Genomic DNA, 26,071 nt, shown 5'->3' with positions numbered 1-26,071 from the left:
GCTATTCCTCATTTACACAAACACACCAGCTTATTATTAAACGTTACTTGAAAGTACAGTTAACGTACAAGTGTGACAAGTGGTATTGATCTAAAATGAATATTAGAATGGAAAAGATTAAATTGCTTATAGTATAGACAATTTGTCAACAATTATCCTGAGAGTGTGACCTATCTAGCTGTCAGTGATCAGTTTTGGTCTAAGTTGGCAAGATTGAATGACATAATCTACCAATAGCTTAGGGGAAATATTCAGGGAGCACAAACTGAAGAACAATATACCTGAGAAATTCTTTCTTGCAAAGATGGCCATTTTGTTACACAAATCTCTGGATACCCTCTACCACAACACATCAGACTCTGGCCTACCATCGAAACCTTCAAATAGAACCTGAAGACCCACCTCTTCTGACAAGCCTATAACCTGCAGTAACCACCGATCGACCAAACCTCTGCACGACCAGCTCTATCCTCGCCTACTGTAGCCTCACCCATCCCTTGTAGATTGTGAGCCCTCGCGGGCAGGGTCCTCTCTCCTCCTGTACCAGTTGACTTGTATTGTTCATGATTATTGTACTTGTTTTTCTTATGTATACCCCTCCTCACATGTAAAGCGCCATAGAATAAATGGCGCTATAACAATAATAATAATAATGTTGATCACAAACAAAAGGTAAGGAAGGAAGGATTTGCCCTTCAGAATTTAACTGTCAGCTTTCCCACAGTTTTGTTGTTGTTTTCGTAATAGACTATTTTATTTCATTCTTACCTTCATAATTTAACAGTACTTTTGGATATACTCTAAACATAATTTTTAACTTTTATTTTTGGGACCACGTCTTTAGTAATAAGAGGTCAACTCGAGCAGTTGAAAGCTCTTATTGAAGTTCGAAGTGTGAATGTGAATGGCACTCAACATTCTCGGTTGTTAAGTAGACTACTTGAAGAGGTGTAGTAAAAAAGCATATAATCACACAATAGATCACTTCATTAACCCTTCAATATCCTACTGTTTCATGAGAATTGCTAAGATATTAAATTGACAGAATTAAAAAATTCGTATCATTAGAAGAATGTAATGATAACTAAAACAAGTATCAATTCATGTGCTTATCTACTATATAATTGTCTAAGGGTCACTTCCGTCTGTCCTTCTGTCTGTCACGGATATTCATTGGTCGCGTCCCCTGTCTGTCATGGAAATCCAAGTCGCTGGTTGGTCTCGCTAGCTGCCTGTCATGGCTGCCGCGACCAATCAGCAACGGCCACAGTCCGATTAGTCCCTCCCTACTCCCCTGCAGTCAGTCCCCGACGCCTGCTCCATACTCCCCGCAGTCAGTTCCCGCTCCATACTCCCCTCCAGTCACCGCTCACACAGTTATAAAATCTTGGACTTTATGTGAAATACCTCCCATCTCTAAATATTTGGTGGTAAGATGGAAGGAATAGAAAGAACTTTTTCTGCAATTATGATTGCCTACAGGCATATTTTTTTGCAGCCAGTTATTAGATTCAATTTTAACACTATTCTGAACTAGTATATACAAAAAAGGTTGCACTCTATTGTGCATAAGCATGTCTAATCTGAAATATATGAAATTTGAATAGCAAAATGGCTTTTGAACATTAGGAAAATATTTAAGAGACGCTTTGCACAGAATTTGATATAATCAAATAGTGTGAGCCCATCAACCGTCGTCAAGGTGGTCTCATATAACTGATGGGTCCCTGACCCCCCTGTCCAAATGTGAACACTTACCTAAGGCCAATGTCTGTATGCCTGGGTGAATGTGGACACCTCTGTTCAGCAAAGCCTACATATGAGTTAGCCAGGACCAAGTGTGATGAGATGCAATTAAAAACCACATGGTGATGGGAGGAGTGCTGAGTCAGTCAGCTACCATAGAAATGACAAAAAAAAAAGACTCGCACATCCAAACTAGTGTGAATAGGTGCATACCAGGAGCAGCTACCTCCATACATAAATATACAAAAAAGGTTGCACTCTATTGTGCATAAGCATGTCTAATCTGAAATATATGAAATTTGAATAGCAAAATGGCTTTTGAACATTAGGAAAATATTTAAGAGACGCTTTGCACAGAATTTGATATAATCAAATAGTGTGAGCCCATCAACCGTCGTCAAGGTGGTCTCATATAACTGATGGGTCCCTGACCCCCCTGTCCAAATGTGAACACTTACCGAAGGCCAATGTCTGTATGCTTGGGTGAATGTGGACACCTCTGTTCAGCAAAGCCTACATATGAGTTAGCCAGGACCAAGTGTGATGAGATGCAATTAAAAACCACATGGTGATGGGAGGAGTGCTGAGTCAGTCAGCTGCCATAGAAATGACAAAAAAAAGACTCGCACATCCAAACTAGTGTGAATAGGTGCATACCAGGAGCAGCTACCTCCATACATAAATATACAAAAAAGGTTGCACTCTATTGTGCATAAGCATGTCTAATCTGAAATATATGAAATTTGAATAGCAAAATGGCTTTTGAACATTAGGAAAATATTTAAGAGACGCTTTGCACAGAATTTGATATAATCAAATAGTGTGAGCCCATCAACCGTCGTCAAGGTGGTCTCATATGACTGATGGGTCCCTGACCCCCCTGTCCAAATGTGAACACTTACCGAAGGCCAATGTCTGTATGCCTGGGTGAATGTGGACACCTCTGTTCAGCAAAGCCTACATATGAGTTAGCCAGGACCAAGTGTGATGAGATGCAATTAAAAACCACATGGTGATGGGAGGAGTGCTGAGTCAGTCAGCTACCATAGAAATGACAAAAAAAAGACTCGCACATCCAAACTAGTGTGAATAGGTGCATACCAGGAGCAGCTACCTCCATACATAAATATACAAAAAAGGTTGCACTCTATTGTGCATAAGCATGTCTAATCTGAAATATATGAAATTTGAATAGCAAAATGGCTTTTGAACATTAGGAAAATATTTAAGAGACGCTTTGCACAGAATTTTATATAATCAAATAGTGTGAGCCCATCAACCTTTGTCAAGGTGGTCTCATATAACTGATGGGTCCCTGACCCCCCTGTCCAAATGTGAACACTTACCGAAGGCCAATGTCTGTATGCCTGGGTGAATGTGGACACCTCTGTTCAGCAAAGCCTACATATGAGTTAGCCAGGACCAAGTGTGATGAGATGCAATTAAAAACCACATGGTGATGGGAGGAGTGCTGAGTCAGTCAGCTACCATAGAAATGACAAAAAAAAGACTCGCACATCCAAACTAGTGTGAATAGGTGCATACCAGGAGCAGCTACCTCCATACATAAATATACAAAAAAGGTTGCACTCTATTGTGCATAAGCATGTCTAATCTGAAATATATGAAATTTGAATAGCAAAATGGCTTTTGAACATTAGGAAACTATTTAAGAGACGCTTTGCACAGAATTTGATATAATCAAATAGTGTGAGCCCATCAACCGTCGTCAAGGTGGTCTCATATAACTGATGGGTCCCTGACCCCCCTGTCCAAATGTGAACACTTACCGAAGGCCAATGTCTGTATGCCTGGGTGAATGTGGACACCTCTGTTCAGCAAAGCCTACATATGAGTTAGCCAGGACCAAGTGTGATGAGATGCAATTAAAAACCACATGGTGATGGGAGGAGTGCTGAGTCAGTCAGCTACCATAGAAATGACAAAAAAAAGACTCGCACATCCAAACTAGTGTGAATAGGTGCATACCAGGAGCAGCTACCTCCATACATAAATATACAAAAAAGGCTGCACTCTATTGTGCATAAGCATGTCTAATCTGAAATATATGAAATTTGAATAGCAAAATGGCTTTTGAACATTAGGAAAATATTTAAGAGACGCTTTGCACAGAATTTGATATAATCAAATAGTGTGAGCCCATCAACCGTCGTCATTTTGTCATTTCTATGGTAGCTGACTGACTCAGCACTCCTCCCATCACCATGTGGTTTTTAATTGCATCTCATCACACTTGGTCCTGGCTAACTCATATGTAGGCTTTGCTGAACAGAGGTGTCCACATTCACCCAGGCATACAGGCATTGGCCTTCGGTAAGTGTTCACATTTGGACAGGGGGGTCAGGGACCCATCAGTTATATGAGACCACCTTGACGACGGTTGATGGGCTCACACTATTTGATTATATCAAATTCTGTGCAAAGCGTCTCTTAAATATTTTCCTAATGTTCAAAAGCCATTTTGCTATTCAAATTTCATATATTTCAGATTAGACATGCTTATGCACAATAGAGTGCAACCTTTTTTGTATATTTATGTATGGAGGTAGCTGCTCCTGGTATGCACCTATTCACACTAGTTTGGATGTGCGAGTCTTTTTTTTTGTCATTTCTATGGTAGCTGACTGACTCAGCACTCCTCCCATCACCATGTGGTTTTTAATTGCATCTCATCACACTTGGTCCTGGCTAACTCATATGTAGGCTTTGCTGAACAGAGGTGTCCACATTCACCCAGGCATACAGACATTGGCCTTCGGTAAGTGTTCACATTTGGACAGGGAAGTCAGGGACCCATCAGTTATATGAGACCACCTTGACGACGGTTGATGGGCTCACACTATTTGATTATATCAAATTCTGTGCAAAGCGTCTCTTAAATATTTTCCTAATGTTCAAAAGCCATTTTGCTATTCAAATTTCATATATTTCAGATTAGACATGCTTATGCACAATAGAGTGCAACCTTTTTTGTATATTTATGTATGGAGGTAGCTGCTCCTGGTATGCACCTATTCACACTAGTTTGGATGTGCGAGTCTTTTTTTTGTCATTTCTATGGTAGCTGACTGACTCAGCACTCCTCCCATCACCATGTGGTTTTTAATTGCATCTCATCACACTTGGTCCTGGCTAACTCATATGTAGGCTTTGCTGAACAGAGGTGTCCACATTCACCCAGGCATACAGACATTGGCCTTCGGTAAGTGTTCACATTTGGACAGGGGGGTCAGGGACCCATCAGTTATATGAGACCACCTTGACGACGGTTGATGGGCTCACACTATTTGATTATATCAAATTCTGTGCAAAGCGTCTCTTAAATATTTTCCTAATGTTCAAAAGCCATTTTGCTATTCAAATTTCATATATTTCAGATTAGACATGCTTATGCACAATAGAGTGCAACCTTTTTTGTATATTTATGTATGGAGGTATGCACCTCCTGGTATGCACCTATTCACACTAGTTTGGATGTGCGAGTCTTTTTTTTGTCATTACTATTCTGAACTAGAATATCTTTTAGATTTTTTGCGGACCCCTGGACACTATATCCGCAATTTATTTTTCGCCCTCTAGCAAATGCCAGTTCCTGTTGATCGCAGATCTAATCTGACTGTCCATAGGATCAAATCTACAATTAAAGATGAATCTTTTTTCTTTTTTATTCTGTTGTACCCAGCGTTTCTTTTCACATGAAACAGGAGGACTTTCCTCAATCCTCTTTAACGCGGTGTCAAGAACAGATTTGGGGTAACCTCTATCGGAAAAACGTTTATAAGGGTCCAAAGATTGTTCCTTAAACCTGATGGAATCATTATTAATCCTTTTCAGCCGCAGAAACTGGCTGTAAGGCAGGGATTTTTTCAAAAATGGCGGGTGGGCGCTGTCAAAATGCAGAAGAGAATTGGTGGAGGTTGGTTTGCGATATACTTCTGCTCTTAGAGAGCCATTAACAATATGCAATTGTACGTCCAAGAATTCAAGAGTATCACCCCCAAATTTGGCAGTGAACCTCATATTCATATTGTTGGACAGATTCAAGAGATCCTTTAACTGATGGAACGAATCCTGAGACCCGTCCCATACTATGAATATATCGTCGACATAATTTTTTGTTAAATACATAAATTTTTCATCAAAAATCGCAAGATACAGGTTTTCGAAGGTACATGCAACGGGGGTACCCATTGCGGTACCCACTCGCTGCAGGTACCACGCATCCATGAATTTAAAGGCACAGTGCCCCAACACAAATTTTAATCCCTCACATATGAAATCCACAAAGTCCTCTCCATTGTCTGTACTAAATAACACTGTTCTAACTACGTCTACCCCTTCTGATTGCGGTATTCTTGTATAAAGACTTTCTACATCGATGGAGGTTAATGAAAAACCTTCCTGCCATGCAAAGTTTTTTAAGGCCTCTAAAAATTCACCTGTGTCTTTTAAATACGAGGGTATAGATTTTAGAAGAGGGCGCAGCAGCCAATCAAGATATTTAGACAATGGTTCTGTAACAGATCCTATCCCTGCGACAATCGGCCGCCCGGGAGGGTGTGAAGAGGATTTATGGATTTTGGGTACATGGTACCAATAGGGCTTACAGGGATTATCTGGCAATAGTTTTTCTGCCTTTTTGCATGAAATTACGCCCTTTTCAACCTGTTTTCTGAGAAAAGACCTAAGATCGGTTTTATATTTATTAGTGGATCACTTGATAACATTTGATATGTAATTTCATCTGACAACTGTCTCTTTGCCTCAGTTACATAAAACTCTCTGGATAGCAAAACTGTATTGCCCCCCTTATCGACTCTTCTTACAATGGTGTCCTTCCAATCTCTAATCATTTTTAGAGCCTTTTTCTCTTTATTATTTAGATTTGAGGGTATTTTTGGATAAATAAGGGACTCAATATCTCTAATAACTAAATCTGCGAATAAATCAATGGCATTACCTGGGGAAATTGGGGGCATATATGTTGATTTTGTGCCACCTGTAAACCGACTTTCTGCTGATTTTATATTCTGAATTGATGTGGCATCTGAGGCTGCAGTCAGACGGCATAAGAGTGCAGCATCGTTTGCAATCGCTCTTAAAGGTTCTTCTTCAGTAACCATAAAGTCCAATGTTACAATGGAACATGGTTTCTCCCCTTCTAAAACTGTAGTATTAACTGTATTGCTATTTGCAAAGGTTTTACATGAATGCATCTTCCTAACAGCCTTAAACATGTCATCTTTAAAATCAATGAAATCAAAATCACCAGGTAAACAAAATCCCAAACCTTTAGACAGGACAGAACCAGCAGCAGAGCCCCAGGTATGGTCTGTCAGATTAGTGATCTGTGAAACAGCAGGAATGCCATTACTTATCTCCAGGACACTTGTTTTCTCTTGTGGCCAAAGCCGGTATTTCTTCCTCCTCTTGCACCCTCTCCTGATTTTCCTCCTAAAGGGGCCGACATATTGTCAGCATTAGAAGTCTGCAGAATAGCCGTGTTGTCCCTTTTTGGAAGTGCATTTGAACAGCAAGGTTGATTGCTGTTGAGGGGAACTAGAAAAAAAAATCTATAAATCTTCAGCAGAGCGAGTGTGAGCGAGCTGAGTGTGGCCTGAGCGTAAGTGTGGACGGCGGTAAGTGTGACTTGTGATTCAGTGACTTTGGAGTCAGGGAGTTTCCAAGGGAGGAATTACTGAATTGTGGTCTGATTTTTATTAATACTTTGTATTTATTTATTTATTTTTTTTTTTAATTGAACTGTTCTGTCTGGTGCAATCCCCATTAGGAAATGTGCTCCACGATTGTTAATGCCATCCAGTGCACATCTTGCCACATGTATGCAGTCCTTGAGCAGCCGATCGAGGGTGCATACTGCTGTGCGAGATGTGAGCACGTTGTGCATTTGGAAACCCAGATTCTGACTCTAAATTTGCAGCTGGCAACACTGAGATCCATAGACAATATGGAGAGGAGTCTTCTGCTCACGGAGCAGACGCTCAATGGGATAGATGAGGGGGGATGGTAGGATGGAGCTGCAGGACATTGAAGTAGCAAGCTGGGTGACAGTTAGGAAGCGGGGTAGAGGGAAGAGTGCCAGGGAGGCTAGTCCTGATCTGGAACACCCCAATAAGTTTGCTAAGTTGGCAGATGAGGGGGGTGCCAGTACAGGGGCAGCACTGCTGCAGCCAGGCATGTCCTCTGAAAGCCGGAGGAGTGACTGCTCCAGTAAGGAGGGAAATAGGAGAGCAGGGCAGGCCAGACAGGTGCTGGTAGTGGGGGACTCAATTATTAGGGGAACAGATAGGGCAATCTGTCACAAAGACAGGGATCGTCGAACGGTGTGCTGCCTACCTGGCGCTCGAGTCCGACACATCGCTGATCGGGTGGACAGATTATTGGGAGGGGCTGGTGAGGACCCAGCGGTCATGGTGCACATTGGCACTAATGACAAAGTTAGAGGTAGGTGGAAGGTCCTTAAAGATGATTTCAGGGAATTAGGCTGCAAGCTGAAAGCAAGGACCTCCAACGTGGTATTTTCCGAAATACTGCCGGTACCACGTGCCACGCCAGAGAGGCAACGGGAGATTAGGGAGGTTAATAAGTGGCTCAAGAATTGGTGTAGGAAAGAGGGGTTTGGGTTCCTGCAGAACTGGGCCGACTTCTCAGTTGGCTACAGGCTCTACGCTAGGGACGGGCTGCACCTCAATGGGGAGGGTGCAGCTGTGCTGGGGGAGAGAATGGCTAGAAGGTTGGAGGAGTGTTTAAACTAGGAATTGGGGGGGAGGGTATTCATTTTATAGGAGGGGAAGATAGTGCAGACAGAGACCTGGGCACAAATGAGGAAGTTGGGGGTGGCGGTGGCATGGGGGTTGGGGTCAGAACAGTTAATAATTTAAGAAATAGAAGTACAGAGAGGAACATAAAGTGCATGTATACTAATGCCAGAAGCCTCGCCAACAAAATGGACGAATTAGAACTAATGTTGTTGGAGCATAATTATGACATGGTGGGGATATCTGAACCGTGGCTGGATGAGAGCCATGACTGGGCTGTTAACTTGCAGGGCTACAGCCTGTTCAGAAATGACCGTACAGATAAGCGAGGGGGAGGGGTGTGTCTATATGTAAAATCATCCTTAAAACCCATCCTGCGCGATAATATAGGTGAATTTAATGAAAATGTAGAATCCCTGTGGGTGGAGATAAGGGGAGGGGGAAAAAATAATAAATTACTGATAGGGGTTTGTTATAAATCTCCAAAAATAATGGAAGCAATGGAGAATATCCTCGTAAAGCAAATAGATGAAGCTGCGACTCAAGGAGAAGTCATTATTATGGGGGACTTCAACTACCCTGAAATAGATTGGGGAATAGAAACCTGCAGTTCCAGCAAAGGTAATCAGTTTTTGACAATTATGAGAGACAATTACCTTTCACAACTGGTTCAGGACCCAACAAGAAGGGGGGCACTGCTAGACCTAATATTAACCAACAGGCCAGACCGCATATCAAATATAAGGGTTGGGGGTCACTTGGGAAATAGCGATCACAAAATAATAAGTTTTCAAGTATCCTTTAAAAAGATGTGTAGTAGAGGGGTTACAAGGACACTAAACTTCAGGAGGGCAAATTTCCAACGGATGAGAGAGGATCTTGGTGCAATTAACTGGGACGATATCCTGAGACACAAAAATACACAAAGAAAATGGGAGACGTTTATTAGCATCCTGGATAGGACCTGTGCACAGTATATACCGTATGGGAATAAACATACTAGAAATAGGAGGAAACCAATATGGCTAAATAGAGCTGTAAGGGGCGCAATAAGTGACAAAAAGAAAGCATTTAGAGAATTAAAGGAAGTAGGTAGTGAGGAGGCATTAAATAAATACAGAAAATTAAATAAATTCTGTAAAAAGCAAATCAAGGCAGCAAAGATTGAGACAGAGAGACTCATTGCCAGAGAGAGTAAAAATAATCCTAAAATATTCTTTAACTACATAAATAGTAAGAAACTAAAAAATGATAGTGTTGGCCCCCTTAAAAATAGTCTGGGTGAGATGGTGGATGAGGATGAGGAAAAAGCCAATATGCTAAATGACTTTTTTTCATCAGTATTTACACAAGAAAATCCCATGGCAGACAAAATGTCTAGTGATAAAAATTCCCAATTAAATGTCACCTGCTTAACCCAGCAGGAAGTGCGGCGGCGTCTAAAAATTACTAAAATTGACAAATCTCCGGGCCCGGATGGGATACACCCTCGAGTACTGCAGGAATTAAGTACAGTCATTGATAGACCATTATTTTTAATCTTTAAAGACTCCATAATAACAGGGTCTGTGCCACAGGACTGGCGTATAGCAAATGTGGTGCCAATATTCAAAAAGGGGACAAAAGCTGAACTCGGAAATGATAGGCCAGTAAGCTTAACCTCTACTGTGGGTAAAACACTGGAGGGCATTCTAAGGGATGCTATACTGGAGTATCTGAAGAGGAATAACCTCATGACCCAGTATCAGCACGGGTTTACTAGGGACCGTTCATGTCAGACTAATTTGATCAGTTTCTATGAAGAGGTAAGTTCCAGATTGGACCAAGGGAACCCAGTGGATGTAGTGTATATGGACTTTTCAAAAGCTTTTGATACGGTGCCACACAAAAGGTTGATACATAAAATGAGAATAATGGGGATAGGGGAAAATATGTGCAAGTGGGTTGAGAGCTGGCTCAGGGATAGGAAACAAAGGGTGGTTATTAATGGAGCCCACTCGGACTGGGTAGCGGTTAGCAGTGGGGTACCACAGGGGTCAGTATTGGGCCCTCTTCTTTTTAACATATTTATTAATGACCTTGTAGGGGGCATTCAGAGTAGAATTTCAATATTTGCAGATGACACTAAACTCTGCAGGGTAATCAATACAGAGGAGGACAATTTTATATTACAGGATGATTTATGTAAACTAGAAGCTTGGGCTGATAAATGGCAAATGAGCTTTAATGGGGATAAATGTAAGGTCATGCACTTGGGTAGAAGTAATAAGATGTATAATTATGTGCTTAATTCTAAAACTCTGGGCAAAACCGTCAATGAAAAAGACCTGGGTGTATGGGTGGATGACAAACTTAAATTCAGTAGCCAGTGTCAGGCAGCTGCTACAAAGGCAAATAAAATAATGGGATGCATTAAAAGAGGCATAGATGCTCATGAGGAGAACATAATTTTACCTCTATACAAGTCACTAGTTCGACCACACTTAGAATACTGTGCACAGTTCTGGTCTCCGGTGTTTAAGAAAGACATAGCTGAACTGGAGCGGGTGCAGAGAAGAGCGACCAAGGTTATTAGAGGACTGGGGGGTCTGCAATACCAAGATAGGCTATTACACTTGGGGCTATTTAGTTTGGAAAAACGAAGACTAAGGGGTGATCTTATTTTAATGTATAAATATATGAGGGGACAGTACAAAGACCTTTTTGATGATCTTTTTAATCATAGACCTGAAACAGGGACAAGGGGGCATCCTCTGCGGTTGGAGGAAAAAAGGTTTAAGCATAATAACAGACGCGGATTCTTTACTGTAAGAGCAGTGAGACTATGGAACTCTCTGCCATATGATGTTGTAATGAGTGATTCATTACTTAAATTTAAGAGGGGACTGGATACCTTTCTGGAAAAGTATAATGTTACAGGGTATATACACTAGATTCCTTGATAGGGCGTTGATCCAGGGAACTAGTCTGATTGCCGTATGTGGAGTCGGGAAGGAATTTTTTTCCCCAATGTGGAGCTTACTCTTTGCACATGGGTTTTTTTTGCCTTCCTCTGGATCAACATGTTAGGTTAGGCTATGGGTTGAACTAGATGGACATATAGTCTTCCTTCAACCTTAATAACTATGTAACTATGTAACTATATGTAATTTCTTCATTAGTAGCTTGGACATGTCAGCTGTTTTCTACATCTGACATGTGCCAGCAATAGCGTCGGGTGAGATCCACCCGCCACTATTAACTAGTTAAATGCCACTGTCAAACTTTGACAGCGGCATTTAACTAACACTTCCGGCCATGGGCTGGAAATGAGCGCATCGCTGACCCCCGTCACGTGATTGGGGGTCAGTGATGCATCAGCATGACAACCAGAGGTCTATTGAAGACCTCTATGGTTGTTGATAGCGGATTTGTTGTGAGTTCTGTTTTTGGGCTCCCTCTGGTGGTTACTGATGGTACTGGGTGACTTGTGTTCTCTGCGGTCTCTGGTGTCCACCTGTTCCATCAGGTTATGGGAGTTTCCTATTTAACCTGGCTTTTTTGTCATTTCCTCGCCAGCTATCAATGTAATCAGCTTGTCTTTTTACCTCTGCTCCCTGCGTCTGTTATCTTCAGGACAAGCTAAGTTTTGATTTTCCTGTTCCACGTTTTGCTTAATTTTTGTCTTAGTCCAGCTTGCAGAGATGTGATTCCTTGCTGCTGGTTGCTCTAGTGGGCTGAAATTACTCCTCATGTTCCATGAGTTGGCACATGAGTTCAAGTAATTTCAGGATGGTTTTTTGAAGGGTTTTTCGCTGACCGCGCAGTTCACTTTTGTATCCTCTGCTATCTAGCTTTAGCGAGCCTCATTTTTGCTGATTCTATTTTCATAACTACGTATGTGCTTTCCTCTCATTTCACCGTTATTACATGTGGGGGGCTGCTATTTCTGTGGGGTGTTTCTCTGGAGGCAAGTGAGGTCTGTGTTTCTTCTTATAGGGGAAGTTAATCCTTCGGCTGGCGCGAGACGTCTAGGAATCATCGTAGGCACGTTCCCCGGCTACTGCTAGTTGTGTGTTTAGGTTCAGGATCGCGGTCAGCTCAGGTTCCATCACCCTAGAGCTTGTTTTGTTTTTGTGCTTGTCCTTTTGTGATCCCCTGCCATTGGGATCATGACACGGATTGCTGTGAGTGCCACCCTGTGGTCGGCGCTCATAGCAATGCAGTAAATCTACTACATAGGAGCGATCTGAGGATCGCTCCTATGTAGCAGAGCCGATCAGCCTATGCCAGCTTCTAGCCTCCCATGAAGGCTATTGAAGCATGGCAAAAGTAAAAATAGTTTTAAAAAATATGAAAAAATAAATATAAAAGTTTAAATCACCCCCCTTTCGCCCCATTCAAAAGAAAACAATTAAAAAAAATCAAACCTACACATATTTGGTATCGCCGCGTTTAGGATTGCCCTATCTATCAATAAAAAAAAAGGATTAACCTGATCTCTAAAAAGCATAGCGAGAAAAAAATTTGAAATACCAGAATTACGTATTTTTGGTCGCTGCGACATTGCATTAAAATGCAATAACGGGCAATCAAAAGAATGTATCTGCACCAAAATGGTATCATTAAAAATGTCAGCTCGGCACGCAAAAAATAAGCCCTCACATGACCCAAGATCACAAAAAAAGGAGACGCTACGGGTATAGAAAAATTGCGCAATTTTGTTTTTTTAGCAAGTTTGGAATTTTTTAACCACTTTGAGAAAAAGTAACCTAATCATGTTTGGTGTCTATAAACTCATAATGACCTGGAGAATCATAATGGCAGGTCAGTTTTAGCATTTAGTGGACCTAGAAAAAAAGCCAAACAGAAATCAATTGTGGGATTGCAATTTTACCGCAGTTGGATTTTTTTTCCTGTTTTCTAGCACACAACATGCTAAAACCAATGATGTCGTTGAAAAGTACAACTCGTCCCGCAAAAAATAAGCCCTCACATGGCCATATTGAAAAATAAAAAAGTTATGCCTCTGTTAAAGAGGGGAGCAAAAAACGAAAACGCAAAACCGAAAAATGCTGGGGTTATGAAGGTGTTAATTGTATAGTGCCCTTGAGTTTTTGCACTCAATCATATCTATTGCATTGTTCACTTTATAGCACTGCAGACTTGTCTTATATGACATTTTTCTTACATGCCAACATACTGTAGATCAGTGTTCCCCAAGTCCGGTCCTCAAGAGCCACCAACAGGTTAGGTTTTCAGGATTTCCTTAGTATTGCACAGGTGATAATTGCTTCACCTGCACAGGCAATAATTCCATCACCTGGGCAATACTAAGGAAATCCTGAAAACATGACCTGTTGGTGGCTCTTGAGGACTGGAGTTGGGGAGCACTGCTGTAGACACTGCTACAGCACTACTCATTATCAAAATCCCAGGTAGGGATTAATGCACCTTTTCTTAGCTTTAGTGGGATACTTAATTCCTCCCATACATCTTTTAAAGGGATTGTCCAAATTTATCTCACATCCTCATATTGTGCTTAGCGTGTTCAGTGAGGATTCTCAGTGCTGGTAGTGAGAACGAGTGGTTCATGGGACTGCAAGCATGCAATATCCATATTTCTGGCCACATTCTGACTAGATAAACCTAGACAACCTTTTTGAAGGCAATTAGCACATTATCTATTATTTATACATAATTACATCATTATATGTGCCATTGTTTTTTAATCTGTCTTTAAATATTTGTTAATAAAGATTTAACCTTCGTCAGGCTGCATAATTTTACAACGTTAACAGGCTGCAGAGGTACAATTGTACCTTCATATATATTTTATTGAAATTTGGCCAATACATTCTGGACCAAAACTGCAGAGATGTCACGAAATTTCAGCCGTCTACGGCTTTTCGAAAAAAAAAGTTATTGCAATTTTAAAATGGAATAGTTACAATTGTACCTACTCAGCCGGACGAAGGTTAATGTTAAAATAAGTACAATTATTTTTTTCTAAAAAAAAAAAAGATAAAAACAATAACTTAATCAATTGCTCTATTTTATCTTTTATGCTTTTGATTTTCTTTTCTTCTTTTATACTTGTTATTCTAAATTCTAAAGATTTACATGTTTCAATGCAACGTAACGTAACAAATTTCAACATTTTATTGAAAGAACAGCAGGAATCTAGTGTAGTGAAAAACGATCTTACACATGTCAACTGTAAGTAAAGCTCTTCAAGGTACAAATGTGTGTGACAGTTTACGTTAATAATTTAGACTGTTTAGGCCTTACTGTCATATTAAAGATTCGTTTTTGCGTTTTACAAGCTGGTGGCCATGGGTTACCGATTTTTTCAAAGAAGTATGATGGTTGAACTTTAACTCTGGCTCTGGCTAATATGCTGCAGCCAGTAAAATGTTCTTCATCCATGCAAAGATTTATTTTTACCTCCTGTGCTGCAAAGCTACTGTTTGAAACTGAAGGTTTGCATTGTGTAGATGTTGCTCTGAGTTGGATCTTAAAAGGCAGTGGCATGATAGAGTGGGTTTACTGGTGCATGAAACATTCACTCCAAAACAGAAAAGGATTGGAAAAGACATGGGGAGCGGAAAAGAATAGGAGAAAGCAGAACCAAAATGAGCGAAGGGTAACAGACAGGGATGAAGATGAAAAGGGAAGGAATAGAAGGTTGAATCTCAAACACACAAAGGAGTATACAGGGACAGTTTAGAATACTGTAGACTTGATTGTAGAACAGCATGAGGCAGTGAATCAGAAGACCGTGTAAAGTCAGAACTCAAATGATTATGATATTGTACGAGAAGAGAAAATAGGCCAAGAGCCAAAGGGCAGTAGGTGGAACACAAAAGCACTAAAGAAGTAATGACTGAATCTAACATTTTTCATGGTTATATGATAACGGCACTGCAATAAAAACACCAGATAAGGTTGAAGAGGAACTGACCCACATAGTACATTACAGACTCATCCTAATGTGAAAATGCATCCATTTATTCCAGGAAATGGATTTTTGATATATTGCTTGCATTTTATCAGCAGTCCAGAGGTACAGCATTAGTTTTCCAGGCAAACTGCATTAATTTAAAGCATAATGTTCTGCTAAAAATCTGTTTGAAGGAACAAATAGAGTCATTTCTCAATAGTAAATGCACTCCTCAACATTAATATTACAACAACAAAAAGGAAAAGTTATGAAGTTATGAAAATCACACAATCCATAAAGATTTAAATGACATGTACATAGGGAAAAAGTGGAAACAAAATTTCCAAAACAACTCAATTTATTTAGTATCGGAAATGAGCACCACTCGCAGGAATATGACTTGCACACCTTGGCATACTATCAATGAGGTAAATACCCTGTATGTAATCCATTTCTCATGTACAGCACCATGGAATTAACGATGCTATATAAATTAATAATAATAATAATAATAATAATAATAATGAGGTTATTAAGGGTTGTCTTAGGAATATTTTGCCTTACTAAATGCACTTGGTCATAAAAATCATTAAGATCCACCTGTGGCAACCTTCTTTGCAACTGTCAAACCAATGTCATCCCTTATGTGCTTAATTAGGAGACAATGCTGGAAACGCTGCAGGCCAGTGTTGTGCATTTAGGCCATGCAGTAGCATGATCAATATGCAATCTTATGTTGTCATGTTGAAATACAGATTCAGGGATATCGTGTAGAAAAGGCCATCCACTGGTTCTACAACCAAATCATTGTAACGCCATTAATGTTAGTGTACCTGAAATAAGGACTAGAAATACCAGCCACCGTAAATTATACCACCACACACCATAATCTTTTGAATAAGATCAGTGTGATTTTTCCTCATAAAGGCCTCTTTATGGCATTGCTCATCTGGTCTCCAGGCTAAATTCTGGTTATCATTGCAAGTAAGGCAAAAGCAAGTCTCATCGCTGAAGAAGAAAGACCTCCATTCCAGCCTCCAGTCCCCGTCTGGAGGCCACTTGGGCAACACCACTAATCAGTCTTCACAAGACAACATCACACCAGTCTTACTTCTGGGATTATGTGTGGTTGGCATAATATACAGAGGAGGGACCACTCAAATCTGCCTTCAATACCCTCCCACATTGTCCAAACAATACTACATACTGTCCCCAATTGTAGAGTTATATGGACCGCCCCCATGTAGCCGTGGGGTACTCAGTACCGGGTCCTTTGGTTCACAGGGGGATGTCACAGTGGCTGACCTGGTCCTTGGCCCTGGGATGTCCGTGTAAAAGGTCTTTAAAGGGATAGAGTTTTTGTTCGTGATGCCACCTGTGGTATTTGGTCAGGGTGACCGACGCTGCTTTAAGGGGTCTGCTGGGGTGATGTTATGGCAGCTAGATGGTAAACCTTCACACAGATGAAGTATGTCCCCAGGGCTTCCCAGTGTGTAAATGGTAGGATGGTGAGAGGCGCAGAGACGAACGAGGACACAAGGTTGCAGTCTCTTCACCTTTACTTAAGACTTCAGCATCCACAGTCCAGAGCACCAGATCACAGGGCAGACAGAGTCTGGCCGGTTTGGAGGCAAGTCCAGAGTCCCCTTGTCCAGGTGGACATCAGTAGTCTTCCCTTGCACTGCAGTGTTGTAGTTCTTTACTGCCTAAGGCTTCACATAAGGTCCTCACAGATGTAATGTCTCTCTCTGTCCCCCATATAGGATAGGACAAACCCTGGTGGCTTGAGGCGGTTTATAGGGACTCTATCATGCCCCAGCCTCTAAGGGGTGCCACCGTGCCTCCTGGGTGTATGATGGACAGGTATCGTGAAATTAGCTGTCCTGCCGGTCTCTGGAGCAAGGCATAAAGGTTGTTACTCCCTCGGTGTTCTGGCTACCAAGATTCTGCGCTTCAGAAGGAGGCTGCCTGTGTAGGGCTGGTCCCCTTCTGGTATCCACTCCTTTGCTACAACTTCCTTCACGCTCGCTGCAATACAGTTCTGCCTTCTGTGTGTCTCTTTCTGGGAGCTGCAGCTCTGAGGGCATGCACAGCTCTGTGTCCTTCTCCTTTGTTCTCTGACAGGATCCCACCCCTGCCAGGGACCAAATAACTGAGCGAAGCTCAGTCAGCAACTGACTAACTTTCCCTACAGGCGACCAGTTTTACCAATGTGGAGAGTGACCTAATAGATAGGAGAAAGAGCTCCCCCTGGTGGCCTGGAGTGTGAAATGTGTTGCATGTTTGTGATACCTGGATGCAGTTATCCTTCTTTGCCTCCAAACGTAGCACCACTCTCCCCGAGAGGAAAGCAATACCACTGCGACGACCAGGACCCTGAGGTACCACATATACAATGCCCAAATAACACTGCAATAAACTGCAAAAACAAACCATGATTAACTGCTTATATAAGAGTTCTCTAAAATGCTATATAATGCAATATATATATAATTGAATAATAAACCAATACAGTAAACAAATAGCAATGCTCATACACTAGATCTCCAAGTCTGTCTATGCTGGGACTTCACAACTTAACAACATAAACTTGATGTAGCCTTCATGGGCTGTCAACCTAAAAAAAAAATTCAAAATAGCAGGAAAATGTTGTAACATGATTGCATAAGATTCAGTCAGGTCACAGGAACTTTGGAGAAGATCTCATTATCGTCCCCTGGCTGCTGCAGTCAATCAAAGGTCTCAATGATCAGGTCACCGAAAGATGGCTGAAAAATGGGGCATCATTGGTTCCTGTCCTTGCAGGGGTCACCACAGCAGCCAGTTTTGGTTCCACAGTGGTTATAGTAAATGAGTATGCCTCCTTTTATTATGCTATTTTAACATTCCATGCTGATGGGAAATGTACAGTATTTTAGAAGTTAAAAAGCCAAGTGTACAGATTTAGTCCTCCCTCTGAATTTGAACTAACCTCTAACATTTATATTTATGTCCAACCGCTAAACTGATGCCATCATCATTTCCCAGAGTTTGCACTAGTACCCCATCTCTTGTAGAGTCCAACAAAAACCTATCACACTTATCCTCAAAGCTTTCGCCTAACTATTCTACCTAATTTCTACCCCACCTGTGCCCTCCATTGCACTAATGACCTAAGACTAACATGCTCTACAGCCTGAACCTCTTACTCCGGTCTCCAGGACTTCTCCTGTGCTGTACCAGTTTTCTGGAATGCACTACCCCAGACAATCCAGTTGATTCCCAGTACCCACAATTTCAAGCGTGCCCTAAAACCACATTTCTTTGAACTAGCGAATCACCTCACTAATTTAACAAACTATCCCTTGTTCTCTCTTTCACTCTCTCAATAGCACTATGTATCTGTACTTGTACCTTGGTGGTGATTGGTTCAATAGTTATTGTCATGGCAAGATTTTAGATTACACCAAAGAACACTCCTATTTATTGATAATATTGCAAGTCTCCTAGACTGTAAGCTTGGTATCTGCTGATCTATATGATTATTGTTATGCTGTAATGTCTATTGTCTGTACAAGTCCCCTCTAAAATGTAAAGTGCTGCAGAATATGTTGGCACTTTAGAAATAAAATTAATTTTGTTATTATTATTATTATTATTATTTTGGGGTAAAAAAAAAACTTTAAAAAAGTAGCTGGACCATTCTAACTAGGAGGAGCCTCCTGCTGCATTAAATTTAAAGGCTCTTTTATTCCACTAAACTTTTCCATGGCAACTTTGTAAGTGAAAAAAACAACCACTTGTTGTCCCCCAGCCATGGGGCAGCAGTAGCTGCTATCTGAAGCCTTTAGAGTGGTCGTGCCTCACGAAACCACCCCTGGTGAGAACTGATTAATATTTTCTATCCTCGTCCATTAGGGTTTTGCCCTATTGTGTGTGCTTTTTTCCCCTCTTCAGCACATATCTTCCTTCATTTATTGATAGAATCAGAGATCATGACAGTGATGAATAATGAAATGTGAAAGTATATTAGTTTGTTGCATAACTATTCATTGTAGAATAAATACACGTTTACCCCATTAAACTTTTAATGCTATATTTTTGTTTACTTCTTGGGAAACTGACGCAAAGTAAAAAATAACAAACAGAAGTAGACCTATTACTTCATATTGTAATGGGGGTCAATTAACAGAAAAGTGTTAATTAGTATTGTTTGTTCACATTATTCTATTGGTCTCAAATATATAACATATATTTCAGCCACATTTTCATAATTTGCTTTGGATCGGAGGCTCATTTGTTGGCTTCAGGAAAATGACAAGCAGAAGACTACTGTTCATTAATTTAGATTGTAGATGTATTGTACACTAGACAATTGCTGTTCTTTGTTTATCTGTAGGAGAATGAAGATGTCTTTTTCTAAAGTGGCAAGCAAGCTGGATGCTAATTCCATTATAATGAAATGCTGTAAAGAAAGATGTTTTACTGTGCCGGCAGTTGAGGAAAATCAATAAGTGATTATTCTACGAAAAAAAGGGAAATGTGAAATTATATAAATACATTAAAAAATAATATTTACTACAATTAGATTTCTTTGCAACTTAAAGTGGGACTCTTCTATAGGACTTGATAGGACACAAAAAGAAATTGCAAGTGTAAACCAGTACCATGAAGCAGTCTTGGCAGCTACGCGACACTGGTCAACAAGTTGAAGAATTCTTTTGTGAGTCATATCAGATCTTATAGAAGATCCAAATGGATTTCTGCAAATCAGACAATCTCTAAAGACAACATCACAGGAATTTATGATGTTAACAGATCGGATCATAAAATCCGCAGTTGGATCAGACCACTTGTCTGGGTTCAAATCCCACCTAGGACAACAACTGCAAAGCGTTTGAAGTTCTCCCCGTATTTGCATAGGTTTCTGCCAGGTACTCTGGTTTCCTCCCACACCCCAAAGACATACTGACAGGGAATTTAGATTGTCAGCCTCTTTAGTAACAGCAAAGATAACGTCACTAAAATGTTGCAAAACATGGCGCTATGCAAGTAAACCATATCAAAATGCACTATTCACTATTTTAAACTGATGAAAGGCAAAATAAATGTCTGATTTGCTGTAATAAACCATAGTAAAATGAACAATCTATTTGCAAAGATAAATTGAAGTGCAGCTAAAAACCCCAGGCTACTTCAGGGCCTTTGACTGTGAATATGTCACAGATTTGTCACTTTTTTTTCTGCTCATATTTATCACAAAACCTGAAGGATTTTCTGATGCCAGTAAAATGAAAAAGAATCCTGAAGTCTGAAGCAGACGTTACTTATTTTTGACATGCAGATTTGGTGCAGATTTAAATCTCCAGCGAGACCACCCATACTAAAAATCTGCACCAAAAATACATGTAACAAAAGGCATCAAAATGTGTTAAAAAAGCCTATTTAACACAGCGCTTTTCCTGCCAAGAAAAATAAATATCTATTTATTCTATAATGAATAGTTATGCAACAAACTAATATACCGTATTTTCCGGCGTATAAGACGACTGGGCGTATAAGACGACCCCCCAACTTTTCCAGTTAAAATATAAAATCTTCTTAAAAGTCGGGGGTGGTCTTATACGCTGTATGTCGTCTTATAGGGCCGGTGACTAATGTGCCTTTTTTGGGGGTGGGGGGGTGGTCCCGATGACGGAGGGGGCGTCTTACAAGAAAGTGTGAGTGGAGTATGCCCCATAACCTGAAATTGTAGCTGCAGCCAGCGTCAGCGTGGGGTGCTGGGGAGCGGCAGCGGCTGCTCCTCTTTGTGCCGCGTGGGTGCTGTGGGGCGGCGGTTCCTCTTCGTACAGCGTCGGGGCTCTGTGCTGTGGGGCGGCAACGGCGGCGTATCTTCCTGCAGAGTCAGTCGGGGCTCCTCCGGCATCTCCTGAAAGCCTGGAGGCGCCGGCAGCTCCATTGCTGCGATGCGGTGGCCTCCGGGAAAATGGCCGCTGGGGGCGGCGCATGCTCCGATTCAGATCTTGTCTCCCGAGATCTCGGGACGAGATCTGAATCTGAGCATGCGCCGCCCCCAGCGGCCATTTTCCCGGAGGCCACCGCATCGCAGCAATGGAGCTGCCTGCGCCTCCGGGCTTTCAGGAGATGCCGGAGGAGTCCCGACTGACTCTGCAGGAAGATACGCCGCTGCTGCCGCCCCACAGCACAGAGCCCCGACGCTGCACGAAGAGGAGCCGCCGCCCCACAGCACCCACGCGGCACAAAGAGGAGCAGCCGCCGCCGCTCCCCAGCACCCCACGCTGACGCTGGCTGCAGCTACAATGTCAGGTAATGGGGCATACTCCACTCACACTTTCTGTGAGACGCCCCCTCCGTCATCGGGACCACTCCCCCCCCACCCACCATATACACCCGGCGTACAAGACGATACCCGGCGTATAAGACGACCCCCGACTTTTAAGAAGATTTTCAGGGGTTAAAAAGTCGTCTTATACGCCGGAAAATACATGAAACATATGAAACTTCTGCACCAAATATTTTATATGTGCTCATTCCCTTATAGTAACTATCCATCTTTTTAAAAATAAAGTATTGGCATGATTTGGAAATTAAAAATCTGCACTCTTCAAAAGATGCTCTGCAGAGGTCTCCCATGAGTCCATTGCTTCCTCTTTTGAAGGGTGACTGCTGCTGCAGCAAATCACTTTCCACAGTGGTGATATGTTGTTCATTGCTGTGATTGGTTGCAGCAGCCACCCACCATCCTTGTCAAATGAGGATGCCTAGGGGACCTGCTATCTGGGCAGGAATTGTAGATTGATTAAATATATATTTTTAGACTATACTGTGCCATTCTGGGTTTTGTTTGAATGATGATTTTAAGGGTAGATAATTCATTTACTAGTGTATTTACTCATTTATACAAATTGCCTCTTCAGAGAGAAAGAGGACTTGAACTCTACTGCCGCCTATTGCAAGTAGCTGTCCTAAAAGTTAATATTGAGCCATTAACAAGCCCTGAAATATGACTTAGGCTACTTTCACACTAGCGTCGGAATCTCCCCGTCGCAATGCGTCGGGCAGAGATTCCGACACTAGCGTCTGACGCACTGCACAACGGGTGCAGCGGATGCATTTCTCTGGCGCATCCGCTGCCCCATTGTGAGGTGCGGGGAGGTGGGGGCGGAGTTCCGGCCGCACATGCGCGGTCGGAAAAAGCGGTCCGTCAGGAGCAAAAAACGTTACATTTAACGTTTTTTGCTCCCGGCGGTCCGCCACAACACGGCGCAACCGTTGCACGACGGTTGCGACGTGTGGCAGAGCGTCGCAATGCGTCGCTAATGTTAATCTATGGGGCAAAAACGCATCCTGCAAACAACTTTGCAGGATGCGTTTTTTGCCATAAACGACGCATTGCGACGTCTGGCAAAAAACACCAGTGTGAAAGTAGCCATAGGCTAAAAGAAAAACCAGAAGCTTAATTTGCAGACATGGTGTTTCGGGGTTTTGCCCCTCATCAGTGCAAAGTATGAGAACTGACTTGGCTAGGTGAGATTCTTGAGACTGGGATCTAATGTGTAACCTTTCTCCTTGGGGAGAGTGACATGCCAAGCCTGGCATGTCAGAATGAGGACACTTAAATGCCATGCATGACCCTTTGAGAAATTAAATATGCAAATGATCTGTTCACAGAGGAAGAGGACTTGAACTCTTGTGCCAACTATTGGAAGCAATAGCAATAGCAACCCTAAAAGTCATTGTTGACTCATTAATGAGCCTTGCCATGTGACTTAGGATAAAAGCCAAACCAGAATCTCAATTTTAAGACTTAGTTTTATAGGATGTTGTCCCTCATCAGTGCATCTGACTTGGTTTGTGGAGATATGGAGGATAAGCGGGGGCTGTAGTAAGCTGGCTCAAGACCGCATGGATCAGGGCTCATCTGTTATGAACAGGTAATTCAGAACCACAATGGACATTGAAGTTCAGAGCACACAAAGTGACCTGACAATTACCAAAAACAAAGGACGAGCTCTGAGACGTGGGAACTCTGCTGACCGCAATCCCTAATCCTAACACACCACACTAGAGGTAGCCGTGGATTGCGCCTAACGCTCCCTATGCAACTCGGCACAGCCTGAGAACCTAACTAGCCCTGAAGAAAGAAAAATAAGCCTACCTTGCCTCAGAGAAATTCCCCAAAGGAAAAGGCAGCCCCCCACATATAATGACTGTGAGTAAGATGAAAATACAAACACAGAGATGAAATAGATTTAGCAAAGTGAGGCCCGACTTACTGAATAGACCGAGGATAGGAAAGATAGCTTTGCGGTCAACACAAAAACCTACAAACAACCACGCAGAGGGGCAAAAAGACCCTCCGCACCGACTAACGGTACGGAGGTGCTCCCTCTGCGTCTCAGAGCTTCCAGCAAGCAAGAAAAACCAATATAGCAAGCTGGACAGAAAAAATAGCAAACAAAAATAACACAAGCAAAACTTAGCTTATGCAGGATAGACAGGCCACAGGAACGATCCAGGAGGAAGCAAGACCAATACTAGAACATTGACTGGAGGCCAGGATCAAAGCACCAGGTGGAGTTAAATAGAGCAGCACCTAACGACTTAACCTCATCACCTGAGGAAGGAAACTCAGAAGCCGCAGTACCACTCTTGACCACAGGAGGGAGCTTGGCCACAGAATTCATAACAGTACCCCCCCCTTGAGGAGGGGTCACCGAACCCTCACCAGAGCCCCCAGGCCGACCAGGATGAGCCACATGAAAGGCACGAACCAGATCGGCAGCATGGACATCAGAGGCAAAGACCCAGGAATTATCTTCCTGACCTTAACCTTTCCACTTAACCAGATACTGGAGTTTCCGTCTCGAAACACGAGAATCCAAAATCTTCTCCACTATATACTCCAATTCTCCTTCAACCAAAACCGGAGCAGGAGGATCAATAGATGGAACCACAGGTGCCACGTATCTCCGCAACAATGACCTATGGAACACGTTATGGATGGAAAAAGAAGCTGGAAGAGTCAAACGAAAAGACACAGGATTAAGAACCTCAGAAATCCTATATGGACCAATGAAACGAGGCTTAAATTTAGGAGAGGAAACCTTCATAGGAATATAACGAGATGACAACCAAACCAAATCCCCAACACGAAGTCGGGGACCCACACAGTGCCTGCGGTTAGCGAAACGTTGAGCCTTCTCCTGGGACAAAGTCAGATTGTTCACTACATGAGTCCAAATCTGCTGCAACCTATCCACCACAGTATCCACACCAGGACAGTCCAAAGACTCAACCTGCCCTGAAGGGAAACGAGGGTGGAACCCAGAATTGCAGAAAAACGGCGAAACCAAAGTAGCCGAGCTGGCCCGATTATTAAGGGCGAACTCAGCCAAAGGCAAAAAGGACACCCAATCATCCTGATCAGCAGAAACAAAACATCTATGATATGTTTCCAAGGTCTGATTGGTTCGTTCCGTCTGGCCATTTGTCTGAGGATGGAAAGCCGAGGAAAAAGACAAATCAATGCCCATCCTAGCACAAAAGGCTCGCCAAAACCTCGAAACAAACTGGGAACCTCTGTCAGAAACGATGTTCTCTGGAATGCCATGTAAACGAACCACATGCTGGAAAAACAACGGCACCAAATCAGAGGAGGAAGGCAATTTAGACAAGGGCACCAAATGGACCATCTTAGAGAAGCGATCATAAACCACCCAAATGACCGACATTCTTTGAGAGACGGGGAGATCCGAAATAAAATCCATAGAGATATGTGTCCAAGGCCTCTTCGGGACAGGCAAAGGCAAAAGCAACCCACTGGCACGAGAACAGCAGGGCTTAGCCCGAGCACAAATTACACAGGACTGCACAAAAGAACGCACATCCCGCGACAGAGACGGCCACCAAAAGGATCTAGCCACCAAATCTCTGGTACCAAAGATTCCAGGATGACCAGCCAACACCGAACAATGAACCTCAGAGATAACTTTATTCGTCCACCTATCAGGGACAAACAGTTTCTCCGCTGGACAACGGTCAGGTCTATTAATCCGCCTTCACATTTTTAGAGCCCGGAAGGTACAAAACCACAAAGTCAAAATGGGAGAAAAACAGCGACCAACGAGCCTGTCTAGGATTCAACCGTTTGGCAGACTCGAGATAAGTCAAGTTTTTGTGATCAGTCAAGACCACCACGCGATGCTTAGCTCCTTCAAGCCAATGACGCCACTCCTCGAATGCCCACTTCATGGCTAGCAACTCTCGATTGCCAACATCATAATTTCGCTCAGCAGGCGAAAATTTCCTGGAAAAGAAGGCGCATGGTTTCATCACCGAGCAATCAGAACTTCTCTGCGACAAAACAGCCCCTGCTCCAATTTCGGAAGCATCAACCTCGACCTGGAACGGAAGCGAAACATCTGGTTGGCACAACACAGGGGCAGAAGAAAAACGACGCTTCAACTCCTGAAAAGCTTCCACAGCAGCAGAAGACCAATTGACCACATCAGCACCCTTCTTGGTTAAATCAGTCAACGGTTTAGCAATGCTAGAAAAATTAGCGATGAAGCGACGATAAAAATTAGCAAAGCCCAGGAAC

Source organism: Ranitomeya imitator, chromosome 3 (genome assembly GCF_032444005.1).
Source record: "Ranitomeya imitator isolate aRanImi1 chromosome 3, aRanImi1.pri, whole genome shotgun sequence".
Taxonomy (NCBI): Eukaryota; Metazoa; Chordata; class Amphibia; order Anura; family Dendrobatidae; genus Ranitomeya; species Ranitomeya imitator.
Note: the sequence above shows the minus strand (reverse complement) of the source record.